Raw genomic sequence first — 14,375 nt, forward strand, 5'->3', positions numbered from 1 at the left:
ATCTTTTGTTGTGGCATGCAAACTCTTAATTGAAGGATGTGATATTTAGTTCCCTGACCAGGGATCAAACCCAGGCCCCCTGCATTGGAAGTATGGAGTCTTAGACACTGGACCACCAGGGAAGTCTCTCATTTTCCTTTGTTGAACCATTCTTTTATCCCAGGAATAAATCCCACTTGAGCATGGCATATGATCCTTTTAATGTGTTGCTGAATTCATTTTTCTAGTTTTTTTGAGAGTTTTTGCATCTATGTTCATCAGGGATATTGGCCCATAGTTTCCTTTTCTTGTGGTATCCTTATCTGGCTTGGTATCAGGATAACGATAGCCTCATAAAATGAGTTTGGAAGTGTATTCTTTTCTTCCATTTTTTTGGAAGAGTAAGAAGAAGTGGTGTTTATTCTTTAAATGTTTAGTGTAATTCAACAGTTAAGACATCTGGCCCTGGACTTTTCTCTGTAGGATGTTTTTGATTACTGATTTCTATAAACCTCCTTATTTGTTATAACTCTGTTCAGGTTTTCTATCTCTTCACAATTCAGTCTTGGTAGGTCGTCTACCTAGGTTGACAACTTCTAGGTTGGTTGTCTGCTTCTAGGAATTTACTCATTTCTTCTAGGTTATTCAATTTGTTGGTATATAATTGTGCATAATAGCCTCTTATGATCCTTTTTATATCTGTGACGTCAATCGTAATGTCTCCTCTTTCTTTTCTGACTTTACTTATTTGAATCTTCTCTTTTTTTTCTTAATTAGTGTGGCTAAGCGTTTGCCAATTTTATCTTTTCCAAAAATCAACTCCTAGTTTCATCAATTTTCTATTTTTCCATTCTCTACTTCATTTATTTCTACTCTAATCTCTATTATTTCCTTCCTTCTGATAACTTTAGGCTTAGTTTATTACTTTTCTACTTCCTTGAAGTGTAAGGTTGTATTGTTTATTTGAGATATTTCTTCACATTAATGTAAGAATTTATCACTATAAACCTCCCTCAGTACTGCTTTTGCTGCATCCCATAAGTTTTGGTATATTTTGTTTTCATTTTCATTTGCCTTAAGCTATTTTCCAATATCTAATTTCCTTTTTGATTTCTTCTTTGATCCAATGGATATTCAAGAGTGTATTATTTAATTTTGACCTATTTGTGAATTTTCCAATTTTCATTCTTAGTTGATTTTTATTTTCATTCCATTGTAGCCAGAAAAGATACTTGGTAAAATTTCAATCTTCTTGAATTTGTTAAGACTTGTTTTGTGACCCAACATGTGATCTATCCTGGAATAAGTTCTGTGTGTGCTGGAAAAGAATGTGTATTCTGCTGTTGGTTGGAATGTTCTATATATGTCTGTTAGGTTTACTTGGTCTATAGTGTTGTTCAAGTCTACTGTTTCCTTATTGATTTTCTGTCTGGATGTTTTACCCACTATTGAAAGTAGAATATTGGCATCTCCTACTATTATTGTACTGCTGTCTTTTCTCCCTTCAGATCTGTCAATGTTTGTTTTGTATATTTAGGTGATCTGATGTTGGGTCCATATAAGTTTATAATTGTCATATCTTCCTGATGAATTGACCCTTCTATCAGTCTATAATAACTTTTTTTGTGATAGCTTTTTACTTAAAGTCTATTTTCTCTAATATAATTATAGCCACCTCTGCTTTATTTTGGTTACATTTGCACGGTATATCTTTGTCCATCTTTTTACTTTCAGCCTATATGTGTCCTTAAATCTAAAGTGAGTCTCTTATAGACAGCATATAATTGGATCGTGGGTTTTTTAATCCATTTTTTTAATCCACTCTATGCCTTGTGAATGAGGAGCATTTGCATCCCCCCAAAAAAAGTATGTATGTTGAAATCCTAACCTCTAAAGGTATCAGTAACTGGGGATTAGGGGAGGTGGTCAGGCCATGAGGGTGGAACCCTCATGAATAGAATTAGTCCTCTTATAAAAGAGATTCCACAGAGCTCCCTAGCCTCTTGCATTATGTCATGACACAGTGAGAAGTCTGCACTCCAGAAAAAAGCTCTCACCCAAACATGCACCATGATCTTGGACTTCCAGCATGTAAAACTGTAAAAAACAAATTTCTGTTGTAAGCTACCCAGTCTGTGTTATTTTGTTATAGCAGCCCAGAAAGTCTAAGCTTCTTTACAATGATTCTTTTGAATTCTGGTCAGGTAATTCATATATTTCCATTTCTTTAGGGTTAGTAACTGGGAATTTATTTTATTCCTTTGGTTGTGTCATGTTTTCCTGATTCTTCATGTTCTGTAGTTTTGTGTTAAGGTATATGCATTTAAAGAAACAGCCACTTCTTCCAGACGTTATGGCTTGGTTTTGACTGCAAAGATCTGCAACCTGGCTAGATTCTGGAGCTTTGTACCTACGTGCCGCAACCTCTCTCTCAGGATCTTGTAGTCTCTTACTCCCTTTGGTGTCCAGTTGTACTGGGTTCTTTGGCATTCGGTGTGAGGTGGGATGGACTGGTCTCTCAGGGAGTGCACTGAAAACTGATGATGTTGGAGACATATTCCACTCCTCTCCCTCCTTATTAGGTGAGAGGTGTCAGTGCTGTTTTCTCAATCTTGCAGATCTGTGCTGGCTTCAGGAAACCTCCTTCCTCTTTTCCTTTGCTCTTATCTGTTCAAGGCTTCCAAACAATGCTGATTCCTTCAGCACTTGGTGTGAGGCAGGACGGAAACCAGCCCTGTGGGATGCCCAGTGAAAGACAGGGAGACCAGGCATGTGCTCCATCCCCCCGACCCGCCACACACAACTGTAGAAGTCACAGGCTCAGCTGATCTCCCTTGGCACTAAAATTGTGCCAGTCTGGGGGAGGAGTTGAGGCAGATCAAGTTAAATCCCTCTTTTTACCCATTTCAATGCAGCTGGGTTCAGTTCTGTGTCTGCAACTTCTTAATTGGATTCTGGATTTCTCATAAAGATAAGATGGGACTGCCTATTCCACCATTTTTCTGATGTAGCTTGGAATACTCAGGTGAAATTCATTTTAATGATACATTTATTCTTAACCCAATATATCCAAAATCTTATTTCAACTTATAATGCATACATATAAGTTGAATGCATACATCCTAAACCTGAGTACAGAAGCATAACTAAATAGAGGAATATTCTTCTCAATAACTAGAAGTATGAAAGTAGATCGCCCAAGTCTGGTATGGTAACTCCATAAAAGCATAAAGAACTCAGGTTCCATCTAACGTTCTTCTACCCAACTTGAGCATTTGGCTTTTGTCCTTATGGTCACAAAATGACTTCCATCTTCAGGAACTGCATATGCATTTTAGGCAGGAAAAAAGTTTAGGGTAAAGTACACAAAAAAAGGAGTATGCCAACTGAGGCTGTAATCAATATTAACAAAAAAACTGGCTTTCTCATTAGCTCCATCCAGTAGAATTCCACATACATCTCACTGTCTGGGTCATATAGCTACTCCAAGTTGCAAAGGAGTCTAGAAGATGAGTGTTTTTCATGGTTTCACTGATGCCTCAAAAGAATAAGGCTTCAGGACTTCCCTGGTGGTGCAGTGGTTAAGAATCCGCCTGCCAATGCAGCGGACACAGGTTCAATCCCTGGTCTAGGAAGAGCCCACATGCCGCGGAGCACCTAAGCCCATGTGCCACAACTACTGAGGCTGTGCTCTAGAGCCCACGAGCTGCAACTACTGAGCTTGTGTGCTGAAACTACTGAAGCCCACGTGCCTAGAGCCCGTGCTCTGTAACAAGAGAAGCCACCGCGATGAGAAGCCTTCCCACTGCAATGAAGAGTAGCCCCTGGGGCCACCACTAGAAAAAGCCCACGTGCAGCAACGAAGACCCAACACAGCCAAAAAAGAAAAAAAAATCCATAAAAAAAAAAGAATAAGGCTTCTGTTAGTAAAGGAGAAGGGAGGGAGGGATATTGATTAGGTAACTAACTAATTTATAACTGAATGCTATGTAACACAGGTAAAATTTCTTTCATTGAATTTAATTATATATAAACATTTTACAAATAAAGTAACAATGGAAGGGCCTACTTTTACACATAGTTCTTCACAAATGAATTTACTCAGTGATTCAATTAAATTTATGACTTATACAGTTAAACTTCAAAGAAATGTCGGTGACCCTAAAGGAATTAGACTGAATCAAAGAGAATTTTGGTAACTCTAGTCCTTGTTCCTTTTTGTTAATTCTTCAGTGTCTGTAACTATTTACCAGATAAACAGTATCTTGTTCTAAATCCAAAGTCATAAACCCTGTCACTTGAGAGATAACATAAATTAGTAAAAAAAAATGGGTAAAAATATTTTGATTACATATTAAGGATTACTGAATATTCTTCAAATCTAGAGAGAAATATGCTTTTTTCTTGAAGTACACTAACCTTTGGATATATTTTTCATTTTCCCACTTTTAAGACATGGTATAGAGAAATAGTTCTCTACTGTGAGAAAACTAACAGTGCAAGCACAATTGATACATTGATAATGCCGACGCTATTGGCATTGGCAACTAGAATTGGAAAGCCAACTGTGAGTGCTTGTGTCTGTGGTATATAGGAGAGAACCACCCTATGTAAAAGGGCTCCTACTACCCAGAGCTAGGCATTTATTACCACGCAGAAGCTCAGATCCAGTGTTGCCAGATTATGTTTAGGATCCAGATATTTTATATGAAATTTCCTGAGTTTTAACTGTTGGCTCAAAAAAACCCTTAAGAACAATGTACGAAATAGACATATCAGATTTGGATTATGACCTATGAATTGGATGCTTCTGCTCTAGAGAAAAACCCAGAAATTTTGCAAAATGCCAGGTCATTGAAAAGCAGTTCAAGAACATCAGATTTTGGACCTGGTACAGAGAGAAAATAAAACCAGTAGGCCAGATTTGAGGGAGAAGGAAAATAGAGATCACGCATGATATGCCTTGAGTCATAAAGGTATAATAGGTGCTTTAATTATATTTTGCAAAGACTCTTTGTATAGACTTCGGACCCAGTTTAAATACTTTTCAAATAATGATAGTAACCAATGCACTTCAATAAAAACAGGACTGGATAGAGTGGTTGTTACCAGTAAATGCTAATGAGGATCAATAACTGTTTGGCAGACAAGGTACTAGGTCTTAATTTCTGATCTACAAAAGTCTCCAAGGCTATATATTAAATAGGAGCAAAAATCTTTGGAGGGATAAAAAAAGAAAACTACAAGTTGGATAAATAAAATTTTAAACCAAATAGCAGGATGGTTTAAAAGATAGTCTTTGGAATTAAGCAGATCTGGTTTAAAAGCCAGGACTTGCCACTTAATAGTTCCGTGAAATTTAATAAGATTTAATTTTTTTTTAATTTACTTCTTTAAGCATCAATTTTCTCATCTGCAAAATCTCGCTAATGATAGTTCCTATTGTAAGGATTACTGTAATGCTTAGACTATATATGTAAAGCACTTAGCAAAGTACCTGGCACATATTAAAACCTTCAATACCTGATATATAGATTCTCTGAGGATATGCATATATTTTTATGTATATTTAAATATACAGTATTCAAGAAAGCCACTACATGCAAGGCAATTCCACCAGTTTTACCAGTTCAAATTATTTCCTTGAAGATTTGAAATATTTATACTATACTCATTCTGTAGCACTTAGGTTAACCGCAGGGTATTAGTTTAAGTTTTCCCTGGTTACATCAGCATTTTTTTAACTTAAAAAGAAAAACATGTGCCCTAAAGAACAGCTTAAGTTTTACTGTGTTTTAACCACAATCTCATTTTTGCATGGATTTAGCAAATCAGGGGTGTTTTTCTTTCAAGGAAAAGGTGAGAATTTGAGTGGCTGCATTTGACAAATGTGTTGTCAAATGCCCACTGAAGCTTGGAAATCAATTGACCGTGTTTCTCTCATGGAGCAATAGGAACAAGACAGAGCATGCCTGTGATCACAGGTCTCCCCTTGGGGTTCTTTTGAGCATGGGAGAAGAGTACCACATTTGTCATCACTTTTTGAAATCCCAGAAATTGCCTTTCAGTAGAAGACTCTGTTCCCTATAAAACTATTTTCTACATTTTTCCCAGCATCATGCAGGCAGGGACTACCTCTGTGTTGTACGCAATTATTGTATTCTATCTTATACAGTAAGTGCTCACCAAGCGTTTGTTGCGTGAATGAAGCAGAGTCCCATCTTTTTATGTTGATAGTTCCCCTGGTAGACAAAATTTGAAATGTTCAAAACAGCACTTAAAGTTTGCTCCATTCGTTTGAACAATTAATTACTCATATTAGTTTTGAGTGAAATAAGCAAGTCATTTCTTATGGGGTTTTTTCCCCAAAACAATGAGCATATAATAGATGTTCAATAAATATCTATTAAACTAAGCTTAACTTCTAATCTTTTCCATTTCCTTTTACAACAACCTAGCAAAGCCAAAGGATACACAGGTTGTTCCTGAAAATAAAATGGCAATGTAATGAATTCATAAGACTGGAAATCCACAAACCATGACAGGAGAGCTAATTTTAATAAAAGAGGCAGCATATGTGTTTTGAGTTGAGAAAGAATAAAACATTCTTATTCTAGATTAACACTAATTTTTCCTTAACTATGAGGCATGTTGAAGAAAGAAGATAATGAGCCTATCTGGTTTAAAGTCCAAAATGATTGCATTAAATAAGGGCATCAGGATATTCTGTGACTGCAAAACTCATCCGGTTACCTATTACAGCATTCAGTGGTGACCTAGTTTGAGCAATTTGAACAAGGGAATTAAGGTTTCATAGAGGAGAAATGACAGCAATTCCAGTTACATAAATGTAACTAATTCAATAAAATACCATTTTTCCCCTAGAATTTATTAGCAATCAACTAGATTAAATAAGTCTATATACAGACAGTTCCCATTAGTAACCTCTCTAATAATAAAACAGATGGCATCATTCTGGATAATGTAAAAGGCTTGACTCTAAAAAGAACAGATGTGACTAGAAAATTAAAGTACAACAAAACAAAACCTGAACCCGGAAATTTTAGGAAAAACATTTTGTTAATTTATTAAGTACATCTCACCAATTCTTGTATATATGTCTGAAACATTCCATATATGCTTCAACTCACACTGAGTAGGAATTTAGTTTTTGCCACATATATTTTCTACTTCACTTCTCTGTGAGGAATGTATAACTATATTTGCCTTAAATATGTAAATTTAAATTTGTATTTAAATTGTCTTAAATATTTTGCTTTGAATTTGTAGCGGGACTAACACACTTGAGAAAATGCATTAGGAAATTTATTCACTTCCTAAACCATGTGAATTCCAAAGGGAAAGTATTTTCTTATTTCTCAGAAGGTAAAGTAACATTAGAAACTAAAGAAAGGGGGCTTCCCTGGTGGCACAGTGGTTAAGAATCTGCCGGACAAATGCAGGTAACATGGGTTCAAGCCCTGGTCCGGGAAGATCCCACATGCCATGGAGCAACTAAGCCCGTGCGCCACAACTGCTGAGCCTGAGCTCTAGAGCCCATGAGGCACAACTACTGAGCCCACTTGCCACAACTACTGAAGCCCGCGCACCTAGAGCCCGTGCTCCGCAACAAGAGAAGCCACCACAATCAGAAGCCTTCACACCACAGTGAAGAGTAGTCCCCGCTCTTCACAACTAGAGAAAGCCTGCACGTAGCAATGAAGACCCAAAGCATCACAAATAAATAAATAAATAAATTTATTTTTTAAAAAAGGAAGGAAGACGTCTGTATGATTAGAAAACATGATAACAGAGACCAAAAGTTCACTGCAAAATTCTGAAATTCTCCTCTCTCCCTTCCTTGTCTCTATGCACATCTCTCCTTTCCCTGTCTCTATGACAGAGCAATCATGAGACAATATTTCACGTATACCAAATGTTATAAATACTGCCTAAATCCTAATAAAGAAACAGCTTTTGCTTCTGTTGATCTATGTTTCTGTTTCCTAGTTCATTCATTTCTCTTTTTTTGCTTCCTTTCATCAATCTTTTTCAACTTTTTGTGCAGATACTTCAATAATTTGAACTATTTTCAAACTGAGCTATAAAAGAAACTCCATGTACTTTTTTTTTTAGCAACTTCAATGAGCAGAAATTTCAATGACACTCAATTCCAAAAATTTATTGTAATTTTCATTGTGATTTCCCCTTTGTCTCATGTAGTAGTCCTTTTTTAGTTTACAAATCTATGGAGCCTTCCTAAATAATTGTCTATTCTTCACAGATGTAGAGAACAAACGTATGAACACCAAGGCGGGGAAGTGGTGGGGGTGTGGGTGGTGTGGGATGAATTGGGAGATTGGGATTTAATATATATACTAATATGTATAAAAAAGATAACTAAATAAGAACCTGCTGTATAAAAAATTAAATAAAATTCAAAATAATAGTAATTGTTTATTCTTGACTTCTAATTTAATGTACTGTGTTCAGAGGACTTGCTCTGACCTTCACTGAGACTTCTTTTGAGAACTACTACCTGTACCTAATGCCACTGTTTATAACTGTTTTATGTACCCTTAAAAAGAATGTATATTTTCTACTTTAGGGTACAGATCAAGCTATTATTTTTGTTCAAGATCATTACATTTTTATCTACTTGATCAATTTCTGATAATGGTTTGCTAAAAATCTCCCAGTATCTTTGTGAATTTATCAAATTTACCTTATAATTGTGTCAGTTTTATATTTTGAGACAATGTTGGGTACACAGAAGTTCATAATTTTTATATCTTCTTAGTTAATTCTTCCTTTATTATTATGTAATAATCTTTATCTCTGCTTATGCTTTTTGCCTTAGTTTCTACTTTGTATAATTTTGTTTTGCCAACTATTTTAAATTATAATTTTCCTGATAAATATTTTAATTATCTCTTTATTTTCTATCTTTCTATGTGGTTTTGTTTCAGATTTGGCTCTTGGATACATCATATATTAATAAATGGATTTTGTAATGTTTATCCAATCTAATTATGTCCTCAGTAGTGAAGATTAATCAATACACACTTATTGAATCTTCATATGTACTATCACACTGGTCATATTTCTAACATTTTCTTTTTTGTTTTCATTTTTTCTCTTTTGCTGCATTCTGTTGGATTGTTTTACATATAACAACAGTAATGATGATGATGATGATAATAAATAAAATTTAGCATTTAGTGTAGGGTATATATTATAAGGGCTTTACATGTACAAATTCATTAAACCTTCACAACAACTCTATAAGAGAAAGACTATTAAGATCCCCATCTTGCATTTGAGGAACTTGAGGCACTGAGAGGCTAAGTAACTTGCTCTAGGTCACACAGCCAGTAAGAGATGGAGCTAGATCTGAACTTAACAAGTCAAGTTCCAAAAATTACACTCTTAACCACCACACTGTCCTCTTCTTAAGGTACCTTTTACAATGATTTTTAAATGACTTTGGTTTCAGAAAAAGATTTACACTTACATCTGTAAGAATTTCCAAACTATGAACAATTTTAGAGAGTCTGACATCAACAATGGAAAATAGGCACAAACTTTCTGAAAAACTACTATAATCTTACTCTTCTTTCATTGCCTAAAATTGAGAAAGAGTGGAGGAGAATCACCACATGGCCTCATGATTCTTTTAAGTTGCATTTTCGAAGTCTAAACCATTTACAAATTAAATTCATTCTAAGAAAAACTATTTTGACTTGTAGAATATAGAGCAAATGATGATCCAGGACTCTTTAGCCTAGGTTTTAAGAAGGTCTGGCAGCTTCTGCTTTATGCTCTTTGGACCCTAAGCTGGTATGTAAGAAGTTAAGTAACTAGAGAGAGAGGACCTGTGGAGTGGCCCTGAAGGATGCAATGCAATGTGGAACACAGGCCACATGAAGAAGCACAAGTGCCAGAGATGTGAGTGAAGAAGCCCTTCTCAATCTTCCAGTCCCCAGACAGTCTAGGCATTGCAGCTGAGGGACTTCATGGAGCTGAAACAAACCATCCCCATTCTGCCCTCTCCAACATGAGAAATATTTAAATGGTTGCTGTTTTGAAGCTACTCCACCTCTTTCACTTCCACATCAAAGTCTCACACTGGTACATATAATTGCTGAAGCCTATGTCACATGCCTGTGGTAGCTGTAAGGATGTCCACTGATCTCCATCCTGACTCCTCCATTAGGGGGCTGGGAAATAACATGAAAGTTTCTCTTGTATATGAAAAGATAATGGCACCCATGAATAAGACAGATGGATACTACACATACCTAACAGTCATGATGTGGAAATGTGACCAACTAACCCTGGATCGCGGAGAGCAGGGACTTTAACTGATGAATTAAGAAAAAACTGCAAAGAATCTAGCAGATGCATAGCAGTCACAATGTGTTAAATAAATGACAGAATTATGAAATGCTGATCACATTTTGCATATCTCTCATTTCAACAGATATTAATATCTGTTTCATGGTGGGAAAAGAGTTTCATATATATTTTTTCTTTTTGATGACTATCATAATGTGGGGATGGGGGAAGCAGAAGTAGTAACAGCTTCTGAGGACTAGTAATGAAATTGTTTAAGTGAAAATGGACATAGAATAGTTAAGATAGCCTAATTAAAGACTCACAGACATAAAGAACAGACTTGTGGCTGCCAAGGGGGAAGGGGGTTTGGGGAGGAATAGACTGGGAGTTTGGGATTAGCAGATGCAAACTATTATATAGAGAATGGATAAACAACAAGGTCCTACTGTATAGCACAGGGAACTATATTCAATATCCTGTAACAAACCACAATGGAAAAGAATATGAAAAAGAATATATACATATATATACACATATATGTCACTTTGTTGTACACCAGAAAGTAACACAACATTGTAAATCAACTATACTTCAATAAAAAATAAATTAAAATATATATATAACCTAGTTAAGTTATTGAATTTCAAGGACAAAGAAATAATACTTCAGTCACTCAAGAAGAAAACATATGTGATAGTTAATTTTATATGTCATATTGACTGGGCTACAAGGTACCCAGCCATTTGGTCAAATATTATTCTGGGTGTGGCTGTGAGAGTATTTCTGCATGAGATTAACATTTGAATTGGTAGACTGAGTAAAGCAGACTGTCCTCTCTAATGTCGCTTAGACCTCATCTAATCAACTGAAGACTTGAACAGAACAAAAAAACTGAGTAAAAGGGAAATTTACCTGCCTAACTGATTGAGCTGGGACATCAATCTTTCACCCTCAGACTAGAACTTGCACCAATTGGCTCTCCTGGTTTTCAGGCCTTTGGACTCAGACTGAAACTACACTCCCAGCTCTCTTGGGTTGCCAGTTTGCCAACTGCAGACCTTGGGACCTCTCAGCCTCCATAAGCACAATATATATATATATATATCCTATTGGTTGTTTCTCTGGAGATCCCTGGCTAATACAAGTCACCTACAAGGAAAAATAAATCAAGCTAACCTCAGACAGCTCCACGATATTCAGTGCTAAAAAATAATAGAGCAAGTTTCTGAAGGAAAGAAACCCAATGTCTACAGAATCTTGACGAAGGTAACTCAAGAAGTTCATACATTGCCAAATTGTACTTCAAACATAAAAGTAATAAATATCTTCACATATGCAAGATCTCAGGAACACATATCTATAAGCCTTTTTCGGACAGAAAAATCTACTTGACAGTGAAATCCAACCAATCAAGAGATGAATCAACATAAAGATGTTCTTAAATAGAGAAGCTGTGGTGAAACAAGTGATAGCAAGACTTGTGGTTACAGAACAGCGCTTAAATGTCATAAACTTGAAAACATGAAAATGACAACTTACCTAAAAAATTAGCAGGAGGAAGAAGGGATGGGAGTAAACATAAAAGCACAAACTATTTTCATTTATCATAATAGCAAAATAATAGATAACATTAAAAAAATACATCATAAAAAAAATGGCTCCAAAGACTTCACTTTTTTCATAACCTTTTGTTGTTAACCTTAAAAGGATACTTTACAAAGTAATATCTCTTTTCATGGATAAACAGTCACTTAAATTTAGCAATTCTTTCCATTTCACCCATTTCTTTTTCTTCCTTTAAAATTATGTGAATTTAATTTCAACTTAAATTTAAAATGTTTAATATAAAAAGCAGTAGATGTAATCTTATTATTAAAAAATTATTTCTCTCTAATGTCTATATGGAAATGTACATTGGAAAATACTAGAAAACTTTTTTTATATTTCTGAGAAAAACTAAGAACATTACATTCCACCAAAATGTTTTTCACATTTAAATAGCAACAAACATTCTCAAGCATGAAAGAACCCAGAGAATATAACAAACTTGAGACTTTTCTGGGGAAAAAATGTATGCTTTAAATTGTGCCAATAAAATTAAACCAATAAAGAAATGAATGGATAATTCAAATTATTTGTATTTTTTTATTTTATTTTATTTTATTTTTTTGCAGTACGTAGGCCTCTCACTGTTGTGGCCTCTCCCATTGCAGAGCATAGGCTCAGCGAGCCCGCTCCGCGGCATGTGGGATCTTCCCTGACTGGGGCACAAACCCATGTCCCCTGCATCGGCAGGCAGACTCTCAACCACTGCGCCACCAGGGAAGCCCAATTATTTGTATTTTAATATAGTGAGAGCTGAAACCATCTTCATCCACACAGCTTACTATGTTCACACGACTTTATTATTCCACTGTCTTCATCAATATAACTTTACTATTCCAGGAAACTCTTGCCCAGGAAGATAAAAATAACATTTTTGTTCATTCCAAGAATTCTACAAAAGATTCATAAACTCTTCAATAAAAAACAGAAATAACAGTTTACGCCCCCAGACTCTGGACCCATCACCTCAAAATCCACAAATTTTAAACTATTAGACTATGATTCTTACCCAATTCTAATCAAGCCACTACACTGGAAGTCCAGGCTTAAACAGGACTCCAAGACTCTCATAAATATCCCAACTTTGTCCTCCTCCCTCTGAGATGCTAAGACACTGTCAATTCAGTGTTTCTCCTTACTGTGGTAAGAATAAATGCGGCTTTGTCTTCTCAGTGAGTTGTTTGGGTGGTATTCTAGGGTAGCCAGCGTTCAACAAAAATCATGACTAGAAAAGAAAAAACAACACAAATCAAGGCAAGAAAGTAATGATAAGAAAATCCAAGCATACCTTAGAAACTAAGGATAGGAAGGAGGAGAGATGGGGTGCATAAAAGCTGGAGACGAATAAGACCAAAATTCCTTAACAAAGGTCTGAGGTGGGTTCCACTTCCTTAAAAACAGGGTCTTGAAGAGAGCTGTTGCATTCCTTCCTGGGAGGCCGAGTGAACAAAGCCCAATCTAACACCTTTGCTTCCGTCTTAAGCAGTGTTCGTTAAGTGTGGCTCACGGACTGCCCACCTCAGAATCATCTGGAGTGTGTAACAGCAATGCTTTCCCCCAGACCCTACTAGCATCTCTACAAGGAGGCCTTGGAACTGGCATATTTAGTACGCTCTGCGCATTAATAAACCTCACACCGAATTAGAGAATCCCTGAGCTAAAGGGTGCAACTCTCATATCTAAATTACCCTTTCCAGGGGCCCCAGTGGCGGCTGCGGTCTGTGCAGCGGCGGCAGGGAGGGGTGTGGGGAGGGGCGGTGGCGTTGGGATCGAGGTCGGGAGCGGCGGAGACGAAGCTGGGCAGGACAGCGGGAAGGCCAAGGCTAAGGCAGTGTCTACTCACAGAGAGCTGGGCTACAGTTTCCCGTGGGCTGCATCCACAGACATTTTAAGACTCGCACCACGAGCCACAAGGAAGAGCGGCTGCCACTGTGGTAGTGCCCGGGCCGTACTTCTCCAGTAGCTGGAGCCAGCAGGGGACGCTTCCGAGGATCTCGAAGTTACGCGGATCACTCCGTGCCACGTGCAGCGTGCGATCCGCGGTGACGAGAGGTTGGACTCCCTTATCAAGGCTACCATAGCTGGGGATGGTGTGATCCCTCACATCCGCAACTCTCTGATTAAGGGACAGCAGAGAACTACTTAGATAGTTATTTTAACTGACATTCTTCCTCCACCGTCATTGTACTGTAACTGGGGCAGAAGAAAAATAATGGGGCTATGTGGAATTTTTAAAACAGTTAAGTGGAAAAGCATAGAAAGTTGCTTCAGACTTGCTAAAAAAAGCATTTGTAGGTTCCTAGACTCGAAGTTTGATAAAAGTAGCTTTTGGGGGACTTCCCTGGTGGTCCAGTGGTTGAGACTTGGCCTTCAAGGCAGGGGGTGCAGGTTCCATCCCTGTTGGGGGAGCTAAGATCCCACACGCCTTGTGGCCAAAAAAAAAAAAAAAAAAA

The 14,375-nt window shown here is 36.9% G+C and overlaps 1 pseudogene; it reads left to right on the top strand.

Moving 5' to 3' along the window:
• Positions 1 to 4,767: 4,767 nt before the first annotated feature.
• Positions 4,768 to 14,068, top strand: LOC132515526 (histone H2A.V-like; annotated as a pseudogene).
• Positions 14,069 to 14,375: the final 307 nt, after the last annotated feature.

Source organism: Lagenorhynchus albirostris, chromosome 2 (assembly GCF_949774975.1).
Source record: "Lagenorhynchus albirostris chromosome 2, mLagAlb1.1, whole genome shotgun sequence".
NCBI lineage: Eukaryota > Metazoa > Chordata > Mammalia > Artiodactyla > Delphinidae > Lagenorhynchus > Lagenorhynchus albirostris.